A 26258-nucleotide genomic window follows, 5' to 3' on the forward strand; every position below is an offset into this window, starting at 1 on the left:
ACAATATTATTTTAATAGTTTCCAATTACATTATTTCTATTGTCATTATCTCTTTAAGGTTTCTATGCAATACTGGTTTGAAAATAAACACATGGGTGTTATCTTTAGGGATCACTATATTAATAATCAACAAATCTTTAGTTCCGTTAGACCTTTTAAAAAAAGGCAGTATAACAACCCTATTATTGTACAATCCCTTACACATATATGCGACACAAATTATTACAGTATTTGGGGCCTAAATGGCTTGTACAATCCCTTATACATATATGCAACATAAATGATTACAGTATTTGGGGCCTAAATGGCTTGTACAATCCCTTATACATATATGCGACATAAATGATTACAGTATTTGGGGCCTAAATGGCCTATATAGATTCGGATACTGAAGCGTAAGAAGTCAGATAATGTTATTTTAAAGAAATATATATTGGAGACAATGACCTATCATAATTTAAAAAAAAAACATTTACGTCAACTATGTTGTACATTTACCTCTTAAATCACTGTCACAATCATCCGTTATGCCAGTGATGATCTCTGGTCCCAGACGCTGAACAAGCTTCTGCTCATAATCATTGAGGTCTGCCACATATGCTGGTCCACCTCCGGTAGCACGTGCCGAATTTTTTTCTCTGGCCAATTTAGCTTTGGCGAAGCGTTTAATGTCGTTGTAACGCTTCTTCAGCTGATCGACATCCTTTTTTCCTGGACCCTGGGCACTAACAGCGTCGCTGATCCTTTGCCAGATCTGCTTCCTCCTAGAAAAATTTGTCTGTTTGACACGACATCCAAACAAATAATCATAAGAGTCAATAATCATGTCAATCAAAACGACGTTTTGCTGATGAGAAAAGTGAGGATTCTTGGATTTTGAAGCGGTTTCAGATCCAGATGAAGCCATATCGAAATTGTAAATAAAGATCACAAAAACGAGCGCTCTGTAATTACTCTCCAAAAATTTTGGAACAATAATAAAGTTGTTTAGAAAAGTTGTACATTTATAGGAGCAAAATTCTATTCCCGCGACTACTATGACGTTCATGACACCTTACATGTCACGTGTTAACAATTGGCCAGACAATTCAACTGAAAGTTAAGTACATCAGCTTAGTCGCGGCGAGCGAGGCGTCAAATTTATCAATATTCCGCCACTGCTCGCGGCGGGCTAGACGTGTCTATTTATTGTGGGATTATTAGTACATAGCTACAGCGGACACCATTTCGCCCGCGGCGAGTAACGGCGAGTTTAGCCGCGTCTAAAATGACGGATGAATTGACGGCTTAGTACATGGAGCCCTATATGTATTTTCCCCAACACTATAATTTTACAAGTTATCAAATAACAATTGTTGAAATTCTTCAAAGCATTGCGTTACCATAGAAACACAGAATGTTAAAAACAACTGATATTTTATCTGGAAATCCAGAAGTGTATTTTGACCATTTTTTTAATGTTTGAAGAACACATCATTATATTTTTCTAATCACTTGTTTATAATTATACTTTCATTATTTTAAAGGTGGTATAATTGCTAAAGCAAATTTACAACTAAAACCTAAATAATTAACATTCTTATGTTAGGTTGTTTATTAGTCTTAGAAATTATAATTAAATGACACAAAAATAAAGCAAATCTGTCCTACCTCAAATTAATTACGTTAATTATGTACATTCTTAGCAAAATATAAAATATAAAAAAAAAACTGTCATGAACGTGTTTGGATTTTGTACTCACGAAGAAACAATTTCGTTTGAAAACCCCTTTACCAAAGTTATTTTTCTTTTAAAAACACATTCACAAAGGATCGATCTTATTTGAACATCTTCTTTGGAGATACAATATTACAATGAAGCAGATTTGGATTTTACAGTTTCAGTACTGTTAAAATCCAGTTTAAAAATAGGTTATAAGTCCTTCTAATCGAATAGAAGATAGATTGCAATAAGTTCCTTTTGGCAACTTAGAAAACAAACATTAGCAGAAAGATATTGTTCCATGCCTTTTCAAGCTGTTGGGATCCTGATTTAACTTTTTCTGTAGATGATCGTAGCTTTACAGGATATCATGTACTCAGTACATATACATATATAAATGAACATATACATATGTAAGTGTGTTCATGTATACTAATACACTTGTGGCTATTTCAGAGTGTCTTCTACATGTGCAATATAATAGAATGATTAAAAATATTCTTGGGATACTTGCAAAGATGTCCAAAAGGTCATTTCTGCCTTGAAGTAATGAATTTGAGAAGGCAAAAATGGTCTTTGAAAGCTGTTTAAAATTCTCTTGAAAATGGAATGTGATTCCTGAGATCTGTTCAGATCTATTTTAAAATGTAGGCTGAAAATACAATCACAGCTGTGGGAAATATCTGAAAATGCGCTTATGTGATTGAAAAGAAATGTGACATTTCTTGCCATAAAAAAGAGCCCTTATATGATAGATTATGATTGACCCCCAAATTACTGCTGAACTAAATAATGTTTACAAAGAAAAGATTAAAACATAGTAACATAGTAGATAAAGTTGAAAGAAGACAGAAGTCCCTCCAGTTCAACCTAAACCGATTATACTTGATTTACAATAAAGAAGCTCCAAATAAGCTTATATTTATACAATTAGAAAGCTGACCCATATCACTGAATTATGCGTCTAACCAAAAATCTATGTAGCCCTAATCTAAAAAAAAAAACACAACCAAAAAATGAAAAAAAAAAGCCTAACACTAACCCCATTAAATCTACTCACTGTTCCTGAAGTCTGGACATCCATCTTCATCCAGGCGGCGACACCTTCATCCATCCCGGGGGTGTCTTCTATCTTCATCCCGGTGGCGCGGAGCAGAGCTATCCTGGAAGCCAATCCCATGCCATGCAGAGTGTCCTCTTCATACAGTCACCGCCGTACACTGAAGTTGAATGCAAGGTAGCTATTTCAAAATGGTGTACCTTGTTTTCATATTGTGGATTTGATTCTTCAAATTCAAATCAGCCAATAGATTGAGAGCTTCTGAAATCCTATTGGCTGTTCAAAACAGCCAATAGGATGAGAGCTACTGAAATCCTATTAGCTGTTCAAATCAGCCAATAGGAATGCAAGGTACGCCATTTTAAAACAGCTACCTTGCATTCAACTTCAGTGTACGACAGTGACAGTATGAAGAGGACGCTCCGTGCAGGATGGGATCGGCTTCCAGGATAGCTCCACTCCACGCCACTGGTATGAAGATAGAAGGTGCCCCCAGGATGGATTAAGGTGTTGCCGCCTGGATGAAGACTTCTCGCCACCTGGATGAAGATGGATGCCCGGACTTCAGGTACCATGAGTAGATTTAATCGGGTTAGTGTTTTTTTTTTCATTTTTGGGTTTTGTTTTTTTTAGATTAGTAGGGCTTTGGGCATTTGTAAAAGAGCTGAATGCCCTTTTAAGGGCAGTGAAAAAGAGCTGAATGCCCTTCTAAGGGCAATGCCCATACAAATGCCCCTTTAGGGGCAATGGGTAGTTTAGGATTTTTTAGAGTAAGGTTTTTAGTTTGGGTGGTTGGTTCGGTGGTGGGTTTTACTGTTGGGGGGACTTTGTATTCTTTTTCCAGGTAAAAGAGCTGTTTAACCTAGGGCAATGCCCTACAAATGGCCCTTTTAAGGGCTATTGGTAGTTTATTGAAGGCTAGGGGGTGTTTTTATTGGGGGGGGGGGGCTTTTTATTTTTATAGGGCTATTAGATTAGGTGTAATTGTTTTTATTTTTGATCATTTAGTTTATTATTTTTTGTAATCTTAGTGTTTTTTATTTTTCATAATCTAGTGTTTATTATTTTTTGTAATTTTAGATTTTTTAAATTTTTTTCGTAGTGTTAGTTTTTTTTTTAATTTGTAATTTAGATTTTTTAATTGGTATTTTTTATTTTATGAGAATATTTATGTTAGGTTAATTTAAACTTAGGTTTATTTTTATTTTACTGGTAAATTTTTATTTATTTAAATATAATTATATATTGTAATTTTAATTTAAAGTTAGGAGGGATGTTAGGTTTAGGGGTTAATACTTTAATTTAGTATTTTTTGCGATGTGGGGGGCTGGTGGTTTAGGGGTTAATAGGTTTATATAGTGGCGGGAATGTGGGGGGGCAGAGGCTTAGGGGTTAATAGGTTTATTTAGTAGCGGCAATATGGGAGGCCAGAGGGTTAGGAGTTAATAATTTTATTTAGTGACGGCGATGTCGGGAGCAGCAGATTAGGGGTTAATAACTTTATTTAGGTGTCGGCGGTGGATTAGGGGTGTTTAAACTAGGTGTTTATGTTAGGGTGTTAGGTTTAAACTTATCTTTTTTTTCCCATACACATCAATGGGGTTGCATTACGGAGATTTTTCATTCCACACTTTAGGTGTTAGGTTTTTTACTAACACTTTCTCCCCATTGATGTCTATGGGGGAAAGTGTCAAATCAGCTCTTGGCTTTTGTGCGGTATGGAGCTTAACGCCACCATATCGCGCGCACAAGGAGGCTTTTCAGCAACTCATAATGGCAGCGCTAGGGAGAGTGAAATAACGCAACTTTTTTGGCGTTAGTTTCGCATCCTGTTTAGCGTAAAACTCGTAATCTAGGCGTTATTCTTTTAAATTTTTTGAAAATGATAATGCATATTTTTATGTGCAGTACAGCACATGTTTTACTACTGTATTAAGCTCAAAGAGAATGTACATTCTTCTAACAAGATTTAATAAGACTGTAAATATTAAAAATGGTAAGCAGTCACTGCCTTACAGCATAACTGTAAAAAGCTGACAGGAAAATATCACCTGAGTATCTCTTTGTTAAAAAGGAAGATATTTTACCTCACAATTTCCTCAGCTCATCAGAGTACGTGCTTTGTAAAAAGTTATCTTTCATTTACTGCCCAGCTGCAGGTAAAAAAAAAAAAAAAGGAAGAAATGAACAGCAGACAATCAGCATCAGCAGTGCTAAGGCCAAGAACTCATGAGATTTCACTTAACTCTCATGAGATTTCATAGTAAACTTCCTTAAACTATATAGGGAAATTACATGAGTGTGCAAGAGGCACGCTCCCTTGCAGGGCCCAGGACAAGGATATTGATTTGCTGCTTAAAGTCCTTTACAATGGGTTGTGAATACTTAGGACATTTTGATTTATATATGTATGGTATTTTCTAGTCAGTTTTTTACAGCTATGCTGCATCACTTTCAAATGTTTCAACCTTTGGGTATCATGTCCCTTTAACATGTCACATCACATTATCCAGTAAGAAGATGTAACATCCTAACATGTGACCAACATTTGAGATGAAGCCTTTGCATCCTTAAACGAGATGACTGTGTTTATTTTCTTTGTTGAATCAAAATTATTATTATTATTTTTTTTAAATGAAATTAATGTGCCAGTATAAATTAATTTTTGTATGCTTGCCCACCAATAAAGATGTTGCACTACATTTTAGTTTTCATAGAAAAAACATGTTTAAACATTGCACTTTCATATAGAGTTCAGTGTCTTCCTTGAAAAAGCCAAAATATACATCGGAACTATACGTCATAGCCACGCCCCCTCAATATCATCACAAGTAAAGGTATCACAAGAATACTGGACACGAGGTGGGAGTGTTTGTGGAACCAGCATAAATCTAATCTGCTCCCATCCTGCTGTATTAATGGTTTATGTCGCCCACTGAGCACATATAGTGGTTGGATAACTGAGTGACTACTTCTTGGGAGTGATATTGTGGCATTCTAATATTTAAAAGTGTTTTTAATAAATGTTAGTTAAACATATTGTACAGAGTATTGCCAGATGAAGGCTGAGTACCTGGCAGTATAAATCCACCAGTTAGGCTCATCTTTACGTGAGCAGCCCCTTGGCAGTTTTGGGTGTACGTGTTCATATATAAAAAGTACTTCACTGTTATATTTATTTTTCCTTGCGCTAAGAAGACCACATATTGAACTTTGGAGTCTATTTATACATCTTTGGATTGTAGAATCACATAAAACACATATACTTATTGTATTTAATAGTTTGCTAGTATTGCTGTCCTCGTTGTGACTAAAAAATCAAAATATCTGCATTTATAGGAAACCTCAAATCATGAATTTTTTTAAACTACCTCTCTTTTTTTCAATTTCTTATGATTTTACCTTTTAAACCATAATGCATCCTGTTTACACTCCACCTTTGTAAATCATTTTTGGAATATCTCTGCTTCAATCATGCTATATTTTTGTATACTGTGCATAATACTGTAATTGAGGGCATAATATTGATCCAGAAAGTTACATGACATCCTCTCAGTGCACAACTCAGCATTTCACATTCCAGTTGTTGTCAGTACTGTCCCATTAATGCTGTAATCTGCTTTTGCTTTTTGGATTTGTGTGCCCCAAGTGCATTATTTAGCACTTACTGATATTAAACTGTATTTTTTATGTATCTTAAAAAAATGAGTTGAATTTGTGTATAACATCTGCACTTTTGCATTACTCAATATCTTTTCTTTAATAAGTAAAGAGGAATAACTTCCCTTCTGAATCATTTGTAATATCCATAATGAAAATATCAAAATGATAGAGCATAGTTTCTTGAAATATTTAAATAGTAGCAGGATTTTCCTCTGCATATTTTTTATTACAACCCGTGTCTCTCAATAACAATCATATATCATATCCATTCAAATTGAAATACTGCAAATTCTTAGTGAGTCATTAGAGGCCTTTATATTTTATTTCAGTCTGAGTTTCCCAAAGTTCATCTCAATAATTCTTAAGAGGACAGAAATTAGGCAAAACAATCTATGAGCATAACTGGCACAGTATGGTCTAGTTTCCATTGAGGTGGTTAAACTGGTGGTAACATAAAAGTTCTTCATAGACTTTAATGAAGATAAATGTTTTTACCCCCACTTTACAGATGTTACCACCTCAATGGAAACTAAGCCTAATTGGGTTGACACATTATATAGTCACCACACATTAGTATTGCATTCAAGTCCCCTGAGAAGCCAATGTCCTGAGATCCTTTCTAAACACTGTAGATTTTAATCTCTTTGGAGCAGAGGTCTTTCCATTTTGTATTTTTTTGTTTAGTCTCTTTATCTGTTTTATACATAGTTGTGTAAAAGGACCAGTCAACACATTAGATTTGCATAATCAACAAATGCAAGATAACAAGACAATGCAATAGCACTTAGTCTGAACTTCAAATGAGTAGTAGCTTTTTTTATAACAAATTGCAAAGTTATGTCTATTTCCACTCCCCCTGTACCATGTGATAGCAATCAGCCAATCACAAATGCATATACGTATAGTCTGTGAATTCTTGCACATGCTCAGTAGGATCTGGTGACTCAAAAAGTGTAAATATAAAAGACTGTGCACATTTTTTTTTAATGGAAGTAAATTGGAAAGTTGTTTAAAATTACATGCTGTATCTGAATCATGAAAATTTAATTTAACCTGAGTGTCCCTTTAAGTGCCACTACATACACAGCAAAAATGAGAAGTGCTATCAATGCGGAAAAGCAATAATCACAACTACCACACTTAGGCTTGAAAAACATTGTATGCAAACATTTGTAAAATATTGTCATGTCTATTTTATTAGGGTAAAGTAGTCTCGCTGGACAGGTCAAGAACCATTTCAGAAACCTTACAGGCATGAACAAAATAGGTTCTACAGGCATGGTCTGGGTTTTTCACCTAAACACCTAAATTAACTTGCAATTCACTAATGTAACAACCAGTGGCAGAGCTAATAAAACAAGTTTTTCAGAAAAATATTTGTTTCATGAACGAGTTTTATTGAATCTCAGCCATTGCTTTTTTTTATTGTTTTTTTTTTTTTTTTGCACATATACCTCCATGTATTGTGTGCTTTTTTTGATGATTTAAACAGCATATGGGAGGTTGCTGCATAAGATAAGTACTGTTAATTCTGTCAGATAATTGATGTTTACTTTAGGCTTCCATTGTATTTGTTTTACTTTTTTTTGAGGGGGTTAGATATTAAAAGAGAAGTACTTCTGTCTACTTGCAAAATGTTGCACTTAGGTCTCCAGAAGAACTGGACTTGGACATTAGTGTTCCAAATTATTTTAAGTTTGATTTTAAAAAATCTATAGCACAAAAGGTTAAAGCAGTAGGATTGTTGGTTGTATAGGTAAATATATTAGCTAAAATATATTACATTTGTATACTACTTTTTAGATGCCTAGCTATGAATCAGCTTGAATGATATGTACAGACCTTTAGACTGAATCTCTAGAGGGATATGATGGATATGATTAAACTACAAGTTGTTCAAATAAAACTACATTCAAGAAACAAAACTTATAAGGAAATACATCAATTTTATATATAACTTAGAAGAAAGATGGGGGAAAGGGTACATTATTAAAACTTTCAAGTACATTATTGGGTTTAGTAAGAGTGAAGACAAAACGATGAAACATCAAAACAAGGGGTCTAGAGATCTGTAAAATTTAGAGCTTTTTGAGACATGAAGTAAACCATTGCCGCTTGCTAGTTTGCAAAATAAAACATATGAAAATATATATTTTGGTATAAATATATTTGCATATACTGTATCTCACAAAATTGAGTAGACCCCTCACATTTATGTAAATATTTTATTATATCTTTTCATGTGACAACACTGAAGAAATGACACTTTGCTACAATGTAAAGTAGTGAGTGTACAGCCTGTATAACAGTGTAAATTTGCTGTCCCCTCAAAATAACTCAACACACAGCCATTAATGTCTAAACCGTTGGCAACAAAAATAAGTACACCCCTAAGTTGAAATGTCCAAATTGGGCCCAATTAGCCATTTTCCTTCCCTGGTGTCATGTGGCTCATTAGTGTTGCAAGGTCTCATGTGTGAATGGGGAGCAGGTGTGTTAAATTTGGTGTTATCGCTCTCATACTCTCTCATACTGGTTACTGGAAGTACAGCATGGCACCTCATGGCAAAAAATTATCTGAGGATCTGAAAAAAAGAATTGTTGCTCTACATAAAGATGGCCTAGTCTATAAGACGATTGCCAAGACCCTGAAACTGAGCTGCAGCATGGTGGGTAAGACCATACAGCGGTTTCACAGGACAGGTTCCACTCAGAGCAGGCCTCACCATGGTTGACCAAAGAAGTTGAGTGCAAATGCTCAGCGTCATATCCAGAGGTTGTCTTTGGGAAATATACGTATGAGTGCTGCCAGCATTGCTGCAAAGGTTGAAGGGGTGGGGGGTCAGCCTGTCAGCGCTCAGACCATATGCTGTACACTGCATCATATTGGTCTGCATGGCTGTTGTCCCAGAAGGAAGCCTCTTCTAAAGATGATTCACGAGAAAGCCTGCAAACAGTTTACTGAAGACAAGCAGACTAAGGACATGGATTACTGGAACCATGTCCTGTGGTCCAACATGTATTGTGACATACTGATGCAGAGCATGATCCCCTCCCTTTGGAGACTGGGCTGCAGGGCAGTATTCTAACATGATAACGACCCCAAACACACCTCCAAGATGACCACTGCCTTGCTAAAGAAGCTGAGGGTAAAGGTGATGGACTGGCCAAGCATGTCTCCAGATCTAAACCCTATTGAGCATCTGTGGGGCATCCTGAAATGGAAGGTGGGGGAGCGCAAGGTCTCTAACATCCACCAGCTCTGCAATGTCATCATGGAGGAGAGGAAGAAGTGTCAACCTGTGAAGCTCTGGTGAACTCCATGCCCAAGAGGGTTAAGGCAGTTTTGGGCCCAATTTGGATATTTCCACTTAGGTGTGTACTCGCTTTTGTTGCCAACGGTTTAGACATTAATGGCTGTGTTTTGAGTTATTTTGAGGGGGCAGCAAATTTACACTGTTATATAGGCTATACACTTACTACTTTACATTGTAAAAAAATGTCATTTCTTCAGTGTTGTCACATGAAAAGATATAATAAAATATTTACAAAAATGTGAGATACTGTATATATATATATATAAATAAATATATATATATATATATATATATATATATAGTATACATACATTACAGTATCTATCTGTCTATCTATCTATCTATCTATCTATCCATCTATCTATCTATCTATCTATCTATCTATCTATCTATCTATATGTCTGTCTGTCTCTCTGTATGTCTGTCTGTCTGTCTATCTATCTACATAGATACACAGAGAGTATAGATACACAGAGAGAGAGATAGCAACTAGAATGCCCATCCCCAGGTGGGTAAAAGGCAAGCTGAGAACCTTGCACTCAGTTAAAGAATAATGATAAAACACAATGGTCCAGATTACAAGTGGCGCAATATCTAGCGCCTTCATTCACACGCAAACTCCAGCAGAAATAATGTTAGCTCGCATATTGCAATTTTAAAGTAAATGGTTTGTGAGCAAGCAAAATCCGACATGTGCTAAATGTGTCAACTTCTTCTCCTCATACACTTTAATGGAGTACCCGACCGCGGGTACCTGTCCGCACATAACCAAGTGCGCTGTACTGACATATGAATTATGCATGTTCTTCACAACAAAGAGAATATTCTAATTATTTTTAAATATACTGTATATATATATATATATATATATATATATATATATATATACAGTATATATATTTATATATATGATGTAGTTTTTGTAAACTATCTAACTAAAGACCGCTGCTCCATAACTGGTCCGCTACCTCTGAGGCTGCGGTCTTCAATCCGCTCGATCCTATATGATCGGGCTGATTGACATCCCCTGCTGGGGGCCGATTGGCTGCGAATCTGCAGGGGGCGGCATTGCAACAGTAGTTCTGGTGAACTGCTTGTGTAATGATAAATTATTTGAACAGCCAATAGGATTTTAGCAGCCCTGATTCCTATTGGCTGATTAAAAATTTTCAGCCAATAGGAATGCAATGGTACCCCCAGTATAAAAGGGTACCTTGCATTTTAATCCTCAGTGTGCGGCGGACGATCGCATGACCACCACCTAGTTTTATTTATTTTGTGGGTTTGGGGGGGGGGGAGTTTGTAATGTTAGTGGGTCTTTGTATTTTTTTTTAGGTAAAAAAACTGTTTAACTTAGGGCAATGCCCTACAAACCTATTGGTAGTTTATTCTAGATTAGGTTTCTTTTATTTTGAGGTGTTTTTTTTTTTCAAATGGGTATTAGAATATGAATATTTTTTATTATTTTGGATAATTCATTTGTTATTTTGTGTGTTTTTTTTCTTTTTTTTTTCTTTTCGGGGTGGGTTTTTATTTTTAGAACAGGGGTTGTGCATTTCATAAAAGAGCTGAATGCCCTTTTAAGGGCAGGAAAAAGTGCTGAATGCCATTTTAAGGGCAATGCCCATACAAATGCCCTTTTCAGGGCAATGGGTAGATAAGGTTTACTTTATTTTTATTTTGTGTGTTTGGGGGATGGGGGTTTGTATACTGTTTGTTTTTCTTTTGTAGGAAAAGAGCTGTTATCTTTAAGGCAATGCACTACAAAAGGCCCTTTTAAGGGCACTTGGTAGTTTATTATAGATTAGGGTTTTTTATTTTGGGGTGCGTTTTTTATTTTTTTTAAAAGGGTTTTAGAATAGGAACAATTTTTATTATTTTGGATAATTTCTTTTGTTTGTTGTAATGGTAGATTTTTTATATTTTTTTAATTTTAGTGTTTGTTATTTTTTGTAATGGTAGTTTTTTTTTATTTTTTTGCAATGTTAGGTTTTAGTGTAAAGCAGCTTAGGTTATTTTGCAGGTTAGTTTATATTTATTTTAACTAGGTAATTCGTAAATAGTTAATAACTATTTACTAACTAGTCTACCTAGTTAAATTTAATACAAACTTACCTGTGAAATAAAAATAAAACCTAAGCTAGCTACAATATAACTATAAGTTATATTGTAGCTAGCTTAGGTTTTATTTCACAGGTAAGTTTGTATTTAGTTTAAATAGGTATTATTTAGTTAATAATTGTAACTTTAATTTAGCTCTATTTTAATTATGCTAAAGTTAGGGGGTGTTAGGTTTAGGGTTACGGTTAGGGTTACCTTAGGGTTAGGTTTAGGGGCTAATAGCTTAATTTAGGTTGTTGCGATGTGGGGGGCTGGCAGTTTAGGGGTTAATATGTTTATTTAGTTGTAGTGATGTGGGAGGCCAGAGGTTTAAGGGTTAATAACTTTATTTAGTGGCGGCGATGATGGGGAGTTGCCGAATAGGGGTTAATAGATTTATCATAGTGTAGGCGATGTTGGGGTGCAAGGGAATAGGGGTTTATATCTTTAGTATAGTGGCAGCACTATCGGGAGCGGCATATTAGGGGTTAATAAATTTATTTTGATGGTGCCGATATCGGGAGCAGCAGATTAGGGGTTAATAACATTATGTAGGTGTCGGTGATGTCAGTGGGGGGCAGATAAGGGGTGTTTAGACGTGGAGTTTATGTCAGGGCATAATAGATATCAATGGTTACAGAGCTTTTCATTCCGCGATCGCAGGTGTTTTTTTCTAACCCATTCTCCCCATCGATGTCTATGCATGCGCAAGCACGTCAAAGCAGCGTTTGTATTTTGTGCGGTATGGAGCTCAGCGCAACCATATCGCACGCACAAGCCAGCTGTTTAAAACTTGTAATGGCTGTGCTATAGAGGGTGAAATAATGCAACTTTTGTTGCGCTCGTTAAATTCCCTATAGCGTGCATAACTCATAATCTACCTGTTTATTAGGTACACCTTGCTAGTACCGGGTTGGACCCCCTTTTGACTTCAGAACTGCCTTTGTGGCATAGATTCAACAAGGTGTTAGAAACATTCCTTAGACATTTTGGTCCATATTGACATGATAGCATCACGCAATTGCTGCAGATTTGCCGGCTGCACATCCATGAAGCAAATCTCCCAAAGGTGCTCTAATGAATTGAGATCTGGTGACTATGGAGGCCATTGGAGTACAGTCATGGTCAAGAAACCAGTTTGAGAGGATTTGAGCTTTGTGACATGGTGCATTATCCTGCTGGAAGCAGCCATCAGAAGATCGGTACACTGTAGTCATAAAAGGATGGACCTGGTCAGTAACAATACTCAGGTAGGCCGTGGCATTTAAAGGATGCTCAATTGGTACTAGGGGGTCCAAAGGGTGCCAAGAAAATATCTCCCACACCATTACACCACCACCACTAGCCTGAACCGTTGATACAACGCAGGATGGATCCATGCTTTTATTTTTTACGCCAAATTCTGACCTTACCATCTGAATGTCGCAGCTGAAATCAAGACTCATCAGACCTGGTAAAAAATTTCCAATGTTCTATTGTCCAAGTTTGGGGAGTCTGTGCAAACTGTAGCCTCAGTTTCCTGTTTTTAGCTGACAGGAGTGGCACACAATGTGGTCTTCTGCTGCTGTAGCCCAACTGTTTCAAGGTTCGACATGTTGTGCGGTCAGAGATGGTATTCTGCATACCTTGGTTGTAACAAGTGGTTATTTGAGTTACTGTTGCCTTTCTATCATCTCAAACCAGTCTGCCCATTCTCCTCTCCTACTGCCGCTCACTGGGAATTTTCTCTTTTTTGACCATTCTTTGTAAACCCTAGAGATGGTTGTGCATGATAATCCCTGTACATCAACAGTTTTTGAAATACTCAGACCATCCCATTTGGCACCAACAACCATGCCACGTTCAAAGTCACTTAAATCTCCTTTCTTCCTCATTCTGATGCTCGGTTTGAACTTCAGCAAGTAGTCTTCACCTTGTCTTGATGCCTAAATGCATTGAGTTGCTGCCATTTGATTGTCTAATTAGCAATTTGTGTTACCAAGCAAAGGTGTGTACCTAATAAAGTGGCCAGTGAGTGTATATATATAGTATATATATATATATATATATATACATATAGTATATATATATATATATATATATATATATATATATATTAATATAAATATAAATATATGTGTATAGCTATGTATTTTACATGAAAAGTATCAGATAAATATAGAGAAATATACTGTATGTTTATTAATAAAAAGTACATTATTTTCAAGCCAGAGTTTGGCAGCGAGTGTGAATGGCCGTGGTATTAAACGGCTCCGGAGCTGAAGGCCCTGCAAATGCGGAATTCTTAGCCAAGGAGAGTGGAAAACAAGAGTACACTCTGCAGAACTTACCCGTTTCAACACGGGTTACCGCTCTACTTGCACAGGGATTCTAAGGGAAAATAAAGGCTAAATGAAAATCTTCAGCTTTTAAAAAATGTCAGCTGCTATCTTGGATCGTCTCAACACTGCATAAAAAACTCAGGCAAGTGACTCACAAAGATGGTGCTTTCTCTACCAAAATGCAGAAGTTACATTTTTCTCTCTTTTCTATTATGATGCAGCAATCTATCCTGCATTCTCCTGATTAGGCATACAGGAATAAACATCTATGATAATACTAAAACCTTCTACATGGGCTCACTGAATCTTAAACTCACAAGAATCAACTAGTAAAATAGTACAGCAGTACAGCTCCCAGACTCTTCACATGATATCTTTAATCAGCATCAACCCTGACTTAGCTTACTCACATATTAGTATATCTGATCTGCGAAACTGATGACTTGCTGCCCCTAATACTCTTACTCATAATATCTCAGTGTAGGAGACTGGAACTACCAACCTATTGCACAAAAATGTCCATATCGGCACGCAAAGCAGGGAAAAAAGAAAAAAGTCAGAAATCCTTGGCAAAAACAGCAACACTTGTCAATAACTATTTTAAACCTCTTGAACACATGATTCAACTCACAAGAACCTCATATTCCATAGGAAATCTCATCTCCACAGCCTGCCCAGTAGCCCCTGTTAACAGGCCACACAACATATCTTACTAAAGCTGATATTACAGGATTACCTTCCATGTCCTATATGGACAAAATGATGTAAAAAATCACACAGTGCATAAAAGATGAAGTGGCTACTATAAGAACAGATCTAAATGAGCTGGGTTTTCAAGTGGAAACTTAAAGTGATTGTCAATTTTCCTTATTTTGAACACATATTCCTGTCTTCAATCATGCTATTAACCTAACTGCCACAAAACATTTTAAATAAAATTATTAGTATGTTGTTTATTTCTTTGTCGAAATATCGACGATTCACTGCACCTGCTCCTCCCACAGTTTACTTCCTTGTTTTGAGCCATCTCACGTATACAGCGGTCCCACCCGCTGTCTACGTCTCGTCAATGCGCGCTCCCGTTTTCATTTCACATTGAGCATGCGCTGTCAATCAACCATAGTATTCATTGGATCAATACATTCAATGAATACTATCATTGAGAAGGGAAGGAAACGATCTGCTATCCCATCCCGTTATACTGCCCATTAAAAATACTATACACATCGATTGTAAGTTTTTCTTGAAACAAAACTATTTATTTCCATTATGTTTTGCCTGCTATCAAATATATGTATGAATATATATATAAGGTATGATGTAAAGAAATCAATTACTTCCATTACTTACGATATTGTGATTTAGTGTCAAGAATACTAATAACAATTTATTAAGGGGAAATTCAAGCAGTATCGGTTTTCACAATAAGCACTCAGTATAGAATGCGGAGCCCTGTTACTGATGTACTTACCGAGCGGTACAGTAAATCAGAAATGACAGGGCTCCGTAAAGTAAAACTACTGCGCATGCGCAAAATGTGCACGAGCGTAAAAAGCAATCGTCAGTCAACACGATAAGAACGCAGGCGCAGAGAGGAGTTGTTGCGTCAGCGTAAGGGGGTGGGTCCCCCTGGGGTTAGAGACTTGATTGGTTTGTAAGAAGTCAATCAAAGTGACAATAAGTAGGCGCGCGTGCTGGGTGGAGGATCAAGATAATGGGAGACAAGGTAAAAATAAAGAAATAAAGCTATGTAAGAAATAGAATGAAAAACAATGAATTAAACTACTATTTATTTTTCATACACGTTAAGGGTAACATTAGTAACGATGCACACTTTACATTCACTTTAAGAAGATGAACGGGAAGCCTTTGCCACAGATATTGAATAAGCTACACAATATATAACTTCTCACAATGCCTCTATAGAAGATCTAAGAAAACAGTCTAGAAAACTGGAGCAGAAGGAACAATCTCCATATCAGGAGAATACCAAAAAATATTGCTCCTGGAAATATACACAGAAATGTTAACACAGACACAGAGACTAACAGAAATACACACTAACACATACACACAGACACCAACTCAAATATAGAGAGATGCTAACAAACATAGACACACAAGCTAACACATGCACAGACTGACACACACATAGAAACACTAACGCAAACACACAGAAACACTAACACACAGTAGACACTAAAATAGATACAAACTAACATGCACAGACACACAGCAAAACTAACACAGGCACTAACACATACACACTAACACAAATGCACACTATCACACACACAGAGACACTAGCACAGACACACAATAACGTATACACAGACACACAGAGGCACTAACACAGTCTCTAACACATGCATGCAGACAGAGATATGCACTCACACACAAAGATATGCATTCAGACACACAGATATGCACCCACACACACAAATATGCACTCACACACAGATATGCACTCATACACACAAATATGCACTCACACACACAGATATGCACTCGCACAGTTACTCTTCCTTTCTCTCATACATACATTCCAAATCAACTATTTGTTGTAGATCTAAGTGAGTGGAGTTTTAAAAAAAAATGTTTTTAAATACAGATTTGAATGTTATACATTCAGCACTCACAGGATTTTTTATACTGTGGGATCCACCCCTGATGCACACTACATATCAAATCTGGACCACAGATCCAAATCTAATTCACATGGGGAACCAGAAATCAAATGCAGCATTTCATTTGACATAAACTTCTTTACAAAAATGGCTGCACAAACGGCTTTGTATTCACTTACGTATTTTTACATCACTGAGTCCTGTGGTTTAGTGATCTCTGCACTAGAGCTTCTTCCTTGTGGGCCACTCTAGATTCCCACTCCAAACAGCTCTCATACTTCCCACCCTAAATAGTGTAGCACATATTAAGTAGCGCTAAACTCGCTAAACTCGCTTAAAAAAAAAAAAAGAGCAAATTTTGAGTGCACATAAAAAAGACTTGGGTGCTGGGTAGGGATGGACGAATGTGCTGATAGTTTAATTTGTTTGGTAGAATGAGTAGTCCCGTGGACATTCATTTTGAAAAATCAAATGTTGATAAGAATGAAAATCCATTCAAATTTAGTAATCAAAATGTTGTTTACAATTTTCAAATGTTACTTTTGTTTCTTGAATGTTCATAATTAGATTGAATATCCACATTTAAAATTTAAAATGTAACATTTGATTCAACAAATACTATTCAATTGTTAAATAGTTCATGTGGTAGTTAATTTAGTAAATTGATACATAATAGATACAAGCATATCAATTTGAATGTTTCTATTTTGAATATTGCATAATTCTAATATTACATTTAGAAATACTATTACAAATTTACTAATTCAAATGTTTTGAATTCTAATATTACATAAATTCAAATATTTTTTTTTACCTTTTAAAAGAAAGCATTAGAAATACTATTAAACTAATGTTATAATGTTGTACAAACATTTTAATTTTGAAACGAACAAACAATTGTGTTAAAATTTGTTTCATTTTTTGAATGTTGCAAAACATTCACCCATCCTTAGTGCTTAGTTGAAAACAGGTTTGCATGCACACATCTTATAGAGAACTATGCCCAGGTCCCAGCATGCTATGGAAAAGATTCAGTATTAGCGCTGCTCTGGGGACCAGACCCTCTGTAATAGCACGCTCTCTGCTACAATTTTTAAAACAAACCAGACTAGATGGAAGTGGAAAAAATAATTGGGGTTAAAAAGGGAACTGTGTCATCCCAGCATGGGGCCTGGTTTCCCCTGAATCACCGGGCCCCTACAGAACTCATCCCTTTCACCCCACTGTTGGCGGCCCTGATTTTTGTGTCAAACTTAAATTGGTTGATTTACGTAATATATTTAAAAAATGTAAGCTATTAATAAAAAAAAAAAACCTTAGCATCTAATTGTATGTTATTCAATATAACTTAATAGCCACAGGAACAAATAATACTGTAAAAAAGATCTAAATCAAATATTACATATTCAATATACTTTGACATTTTTTATTTAGGGAATGTCTTTCTTTACACCGAGTACTTATGTCAAGATAAAGAAAGGTTCAGACCATTACATTTTTATTGTTCAGGCTTACTGATGAATGTAACTGAGCCAAACATTTCTTTAACTATAGATTAATGAAGCATGTCTAGTTTCTTTAGAATGGAATTAAACCTCTGACCTGCTGATCATACCTGCTAATCCACTTGCACCTTTTTCTTAAAATCCTATGCTCTATGTGTGAAAGGAGCAATCAGATGAAAATGAGAACTCTCTATACTAAACTAATGCAATTTATTGATTAACATGCCTAATTATCTAATGTTCTGTAAAATGAATGATGTACCTTTATATAAGTTTAATGTAAATAAAAAACGTTTTGCTAAACAATAGATAGTTAATAGAACTGAAAAGTAATTAATATTTTTTTTTTTAAAGTACATAATGTTAATTGGTTATTTTAAAATACTTCCATTGTAAACTCAAATAATACAAATACTCAGATTTTGTTTTTTTATCATTAACATTATATTTATTACTATTATTTCTCTAACAAAACTAGAAAATACTTATCACAATAAGAAAAATAGAATTTTATTCATAATACATTGTTTGCGCATACACATTTCAGAGAAGACAGTGGGATTTTTACTATTATAAATTTCAAATATTTGTTAATGATTTATGTTTATTTTGAGTGTATAGTGTATTAACAAAAAAAAAACGTTAAAAATCAATAATAAAAAATAAGCTTTCTAGAAATTAATGGAAGAGAATTGTTTTACAAAACACAATAGAGACAAACAGAGACTATATCCAAAAATTATCAAAATTCTTAAAATAATTTTTTGTAATATCCCCATTCATTGGGCTTAAAAAATTGTATTACATCAAAGCAGAACTAAAATGTTTGGTTTTTGCTGCAGCCAATATCGATTTTTTATTTTGAATTTAGAATAAAATATCTTCGGTTATTTTAAAAATGCTAAACAACAATTATGAAACAATTTAACAAATAAATATGCTAATATATGAATATTTTAGCTACAGTATATATAATATTTACAGCATGTTGTTGTTTAGTGCAAAAAATGTTTTAAATTTTAAAATATTTTAAACAAACAGTCAACATAAGATTTTAAAAGTCATAAAAACACTCAAATAATAAAAACAGTATTTTCCCTCAGAATAGTTACCATAGTTTTTTTTTTTTTTTTAAATCATTTTACATCTAATTGTATGCAAACACTTTTTTTGTGGTACAACAGGTGATTTTGTATTGTCATCACTTCTGCACCATGTTTCTACCAACAAGGAACATCACAGTATCTCTTCTTTCAGTGTTACTGTAGCATAAAAAAAGATAAAAAGAGTGTCATGTATGCTTCTTATGAAGGTAATAAGCCATTGCAAGACCAACTTCACACTTTGCTCGTCTGTCAAGGATATTTCTTGTTCACAACAAAAAACCTAATGTTTTGGAAGGCAGTCTCCAGTCCACTTAGCAAGTGAGGAGGCATGGGTGGAATGCCAGGTATGTCTATAGAGCAAAGCAATGCAGGGCAAGCTGACGCCAGGGAGAGAATAGGCAGGTACCTATTGAGTTACAGGATTTCTACAAATCTAATCCACTGTGTAACGTGAGACTTATTAAAGAGTCAGCTTCTGCCAGACCTGCAAAACTCTAAAGATCTGAGAAACCTTGAAGAATGATCCTTTTTTAACTCATAAAAAGCCATGACTTAGCTAATCAAATTTAATAATTAGTACATTTTATTTCCTACAATGCAATTTAACAAGTAAATTACATTAAGTGATTGTTCATCATATCAAATCTGGGAGGGAATAATTAGTACAATCTGTTCTCATTGTATTTTTATGTATAACAAAGCCCTTGGTGACATACTTATAATGAATAATGACATCTGAATATAATATTTGCTGCATAAATATTGTCAATTTGTTCAATGTAATGATTGTTTCACACATTAAATCATTTAGTAAGACCATAATCAGGAAAAAAATGTATGTGTAATCTACAAAATAATACATGGAAATGTCCATGGTACTGAGCATCAATGGGGGAACATAATACATAAAACATACACAATAATACAATGCATAGACAATGCATATACAATTTCATATTAAAAATAGCTTTAAACATCTGTATTTACTGATACAAGTCAGAAGGGGGAAAAACTCTGTTTTGAGTAGCGTACAATAACAATTCTAAATGTATTTATTTAAAGTCTTCTGTTCAGAAAAAAAAATATGAATTTTCAACTATCATGTATATAAAAGATATATTATTTAGCACAATTAATATTATATTAATTATAGATATGTTTATACTGCCCCAATTCTTAATATTATGAACTTTTTTTAATTGAATTTTTTAATATAAAAATATGAAGAAAGAAAATATGATATTCTGTTAGATAATTACCATCAAAAGCACCATAATTAAATAGCTGTGTAGGTATAATGCAGTCTGTTGTGGGTGGTAGATATTTGATGATAAGTTAGGCTGGTTTTGATATGACTAACAAAATCAGCCTATGCCTTTAACTCTTTATGTTAGTAAGTCAAATAACTCACATTGAATAGGGATCTCTTAAAAATACAAATTAAAGACACTATATAATTATCATAAACTGCATTGGCCATTGACAGAAATTTTGGAAGGAATTGGAAAGATGTGGATTAATATGCGGATTTAGTTATGGTTGGTTTGGAATTATTTTCAAGCAAAAAACCACAACAGACTTTCTAAAGACATTGACCTCAAGTCTCCTGTTTCATGAGTTGTTTTTGCTCCATTAGGTATATCAATCAGTGAAAGCTGTATTTTTTTACTTCTATCTTTCATCAATCAGTACATCTTTCCAAGGAAGTTAAACGGTTTGTAGACTGACCTTCATTCTTTCTTTATATTTCTACAATGGAATTATCATATCCTTGGTCAGAAAAATAAAATATGTAAAAGACAAACACATCATAAGATACTGTAATATAAAACACAAGATTGTAATAAATAAAATGAAAGCTAGTGATTAGTATAAGAAAAAAATATCTTCAAACATCAAAGCCCAAATTATTTCAGTATCAAGAATATGCGAATAAGCTCAGATATGTATTATAACTTAGATAACAGAGTTTCTGCAAAGTTAAGCAGCTTTTAAAATATTCTCTGTAATATTTATAACCATAGTTAATGCTATCTCTGTCTTGAGATAAACCAGGTTTTTCAGATTTATTACTGTTTTAATTTTTTTAACTAGGATTTGTACATTGTTTTCATGGGGGCAAGCATTCATTTATTCCAGTTCTTGACAATTTATCAGTGTTAGGTAATTTTGTAGTAACAACATTTAAAAAGATTGTAAATTAGAGTCAATATATCTAAGATGTTACATAATTACTTATAAATATATATAAAAGCAGTCCCAGTTGGAAAGCACTCACTGGATTTTTAAAATATACTTAATTTATTTGTATGTTTATTCGTACGTTTTCGGGGTCTCCCCCGTCCTCAGATACATAAAACAAACAAGTGTTACTTACCACCCTTAAATATATCCTAATCCCAGTGTCTACAGCTCTGCCTGATCGTGTGCAGTGCAGCGGCGTCCAACCCATGGTACTGCACATGCACGAGTGGAGTTACGGATGCCCACATAATCCAACTGAAAAAAAACACCCTGGTCACAGTTGAAAGTTAAAGTGTGCTGGGTTCAACTGGGACTTTTGTGTATATATATATATATATATATATATATATATATACACACATATATATACCGCGCCAGATTACAAGATTACAAGTAGATTGCTAAATATCGCTTTCAAGAAAGCATTATTAGCTCTTCACTGTGTAATACCAGTGCACGCTAATGCGTGCTGGTATTAAAAGTTCACAGAATTGGAAACTCAAGCTCACATTTACATTGCTGGGAATCATTGCTCTCATGAGAGTACGCTTCTATAGGCTACGATGTGTGCTGTTTTCAGTGCCGTTTTTCTAACACCCCACTCCCACAAACTTTAGCCCCAAAATACTGCTTAGTGCAGTTATTTTATTAAAAAATAAAGATGCTGGTATCTTTATTTTTTAGTAATATACACTAGACTGTATTTTGGGGCCATTTGGGACATATTTATAAAATTAACCAGAGATCTGATCATTACTTAAAGCTGTTAAAATGCCAATAATTATCAAACGGTAGGTAGTGGTCAACCACATTATTAGAAAAGTCAGCTACACTTACTTTTGTGACAGCACTTACCAGAAACATTTATATGTCTTTATATTTTAGGTTTTAATTTTTGATTAACAGTTCAAACCCTCCCCTTCCTACCTTACTGAGGATGCCACAGCAGTCTGTAATTTTCAATATTTACACCATTGCAACATGCTACAAACTGTTCATTTATAAATAAAGGAGCTATTTTTTGTCAACCTCCAATTGGCCACATATTTAAGTTTTTTTTTCATTGGTGTGTTCCACATAGTTAAACCCAGAAAATTTTACTTACTAAAGGACAGATTTAATTGCCTCTAAACAAGTTTGCAGATGTTTTACATTGTAGTACTTTATTGCTTATATGTAAGGTGTATTTAAAAAAAAAATAGAGAAACAACAAGAGCATTGAGTGAATTAAGCATATAAAAGGCCCCATGATCTAAAGCTCTCCACTCTGGTGAGATTATCTAAGAATTCTCGTTAGTAATGGGAGTTCCCTCAAGAATTTCAGGGAACTCCCATTACTAAAATTATGGTTTAATTTGCATCATTTTATGAGAAGGATGTTAGCAACAGATTCAAACATATGTTATGCAACTAAGTGACTTACAGTACAAGTGGATTCTGATATTTGTATTGGCACTATGTAAAGTACCTTTATGAATGGTGTAATTTCCATTGCAGTATACTAGAAAAATAATATACAATGACTTGTTTTGAATGTTGTTAAGTAAATTATAAATTTTTTAGCATAATGTACATTTAGAACAAATATAATATACCCAATAGTCTGAAAATACATTTTTGTATGATTTTATGTAATAAAGCTGTATCGAGACATGAAAATGAGCCTCCAACGTATATATATATATTCAAGTAGTATGAGATCAACAGAATTAAAACAGAAATCAACAACATGCTTTCATCAATGAACCACTTTCCTAAGGAGAGGACTAGCTAGGCAACCAAATATAACAAATAATATCAAGCAGCCCAACAAATATTCAGTATAGATTTTTAAAGATACCATCCCAGGAAAAAAAATATAAAATATCTACCATAAAAATATTAGTTCTTTTTAAAACTAAACAAAAATCTGACTTCAAAGATAGTTGATAAGACTAATTTTACATTTTTATGTAACCCTGTCAAACTTAGAGTAGTCAAATATAATAATAAAAATAAATACAATTTTAACATCCTCAAAATTCTATATTTATACAAAATGATAGCTACTTTAGACTAACCTAGTGCTCCAATTTATTTTGATAACTAAAAAAAATTGTATTTGTCCAGAGAAACTAGGATTTTTAAGCCTTGATACAAATAATAACACAAATTGCATCTGGTGATTGTTACCATTGAATCAGTATTACTATGATGATCATTTGACAGCTAAGAGAACATGAATATCCTCAACTGTGAAAAAAACAATTTACAAATTTCAGACCAATCAAAATTGGACCAATACAATGATCCGGAAACTGGGCAGACACAAGACCACTCATTTGAAAGAGGAGGATAGCTTCTTTCAAATAAGGGTCTTGTATTTCTTTTTAAATTGCTGTGAATGCGAGAGGGTCTGCCCCATTTGCATGATCTTTTTACTTAAGCCCCCTGAACATGAGAATGCTAATTTAACAGGGAAGCATTCTTTCAAAAGATGAGTCACTTGTCCACTTTCTTTTCATACAAAAAACCCTGTTAATAATAAAAAAGCAAAAAAAAAAAAAAAAAAAAAGTTTAAATGTTCATTGTTGTTGGGTCAAAATTTGTAAAAGCTGTTTGGGGTTAAGGTTAAAGTTAGAGCTATGTTTAATGTTAATGTTGGGGTTTGAGTTATGGTTAGGCACAGGATTCATGCAAATTTGTTTAGAACTAATTGTTTGTCATAGAAAAAAAAAATCTCTTTAATTTCATCAATTTTCTTTCATGGGGTTGTTACTATTTAATATGCTAAGAGGAGCAGCTGGGCAGCAGCTTAAACTTAAAGTGATAGGGACATGGAACAGAACATTTTTCTTTTGTGATAGAAAATACAATTTTAAAAATCTTTCCAATTTACTTGTAATATCAGCTTTGCTTAGTTCTCTTTGTATTCTTTGTTGAAGGAGCAGCAAATTATTACTGGGAACTAGCTGAACTAGCAAAACCTATTGGGTGAGCCAATTATAAGATGGATAAATAATAGTGTGTGGAAATAAAATAAATAGAAAGTAGCTTGACATAATTTGTTCCTAAAGACTCCTTGGTAAACTCAAGTTCATTCCCTAGTAACTATATAATGTTTCTGCCTTTAATTCTTACTGGGGTAAACGCTCTCCTCAGACTCAGATGTTGCTTTGCACATGGTTTAGTGAATGTAGACAGTATATTCTTTGCAATTTTTGTCTCACTTTTCATATTCCTTTTTTAGAAAAACTGGGATTAATAAATCCCTAATTTTCATGTTAAAAACATAAATTAGCCTATGAGATATGAAACAGGTAACATCTTTTATTATTATTATTATTATTATTATTATTATTCTTTATTCATAAAGCACCAACAGATTATGCAGCGCTGTCCATGGGTACAAAGATAAAAGTACAGTACAATACCATATAAAAGACCCCAGACAAAGTTTAACAAACAAATACAGGGGGAATTGAGGGCCCTGTTTCCGTGGGAATTTACAATCTAGATGGGTAGGAGAAACAGGAGGTGGGGACTGCAAAGGTGAAAATTATGTTAGTGTGGAGTTAGATAAGGGCAGCTATTAGGCAAGTGGAATTCATTTGTTACTGAATTGGAGATTGGCTTTCCTGACCAAAAAGGTTTTTAGGGAGCATTTAAAGGAGAAAGGTTAGGGGGAAAGTCTGACAGCTCGAGGAAGTGCATTCCAGATGGTTGGTGCTGCATGAGAGAAGTCCTGTAATTTAGCATGGGAGGAGGTGATGGTAGAAGATGCAAGGAACAGGTCATTGTTGGATCTTAGGGGGCGGGCTGGAGTATATTTATTGATGAGTGAGGACAGGTGGGCGGGCTGGGTTGGTAAGGGCTTTGTAGGTCAGGGTGAGAATTTTGAATTTAATTCTGATGTGAATGGGGAGCCAGTGAAGGGACTCTCAGAGAGGTGCAGCAGATTACAGAGTGTCGGGAGAGGTGGATTAGCCTAGCAAAGGCATTTAGGATGGATTGAAGAGGGGAGAGACAGGAGAGAGGGAGGCCATTAGTAGGTTATTACAGTAGTCAAGTCGGGAAATTACCAGGGAGTGGATTAGCTGTTTAGTAGTTTCAGCACTTAGGAACAGACAAATTTTGGAGATATTGCGTAGGTGCTTGCGACAGGATGAAGAGAGCAATTTGATGTGGGGTATGAAGGACAGATTGGAGTCAAGTGTAACTCCTAGGCAGCGGACTTGATGGGGGTGATGGGGAGATAGTGGTGTCACCAACAGTGATTAAAAAGTTTGAACCAGGGTAGAATTAGAGGGGGGGATTAGAGGCCATCCAAGAACAAATACCAGACAAACAGACACTGGTGTGAGAAAGGACAGAAGGAGAGAGTGTGGGGTGGATAGGTAGATCTGAGTATCATCAGCATAGAGGTAATAGTTGAAGCCATAGCTACTGATAAGTTTACCCCAGTGAGGAAGTACAAATAGAGAAGAGTAGAGGACCACAGAACAGAGCCTTGAGGTACTCCAACAGACAGAGCAATGGAGAAGAGGAATTACTAGCAAAGGACGACAGAAAAGGACCTATTAGAGAGATAAGAGTGGATCCAGGAGAAGCAGTGTCAGAGACCCCCAAGGGAG

Source organism: Bombina bombina, chromosome 2 (genome assembly GCF_027579735.1).
Source record: "Bombina bombina isolate aBomBom1 chromosome 2, aBomBom1.pri, whole genome shotgun sequence".
Taxonomy (NCBI): domain Eukaryota; kingdom Metazoa; phylum Chordata; class Amphibia; order Anura; family Bombinatoridae; genus Bombina; species Bombina bombina.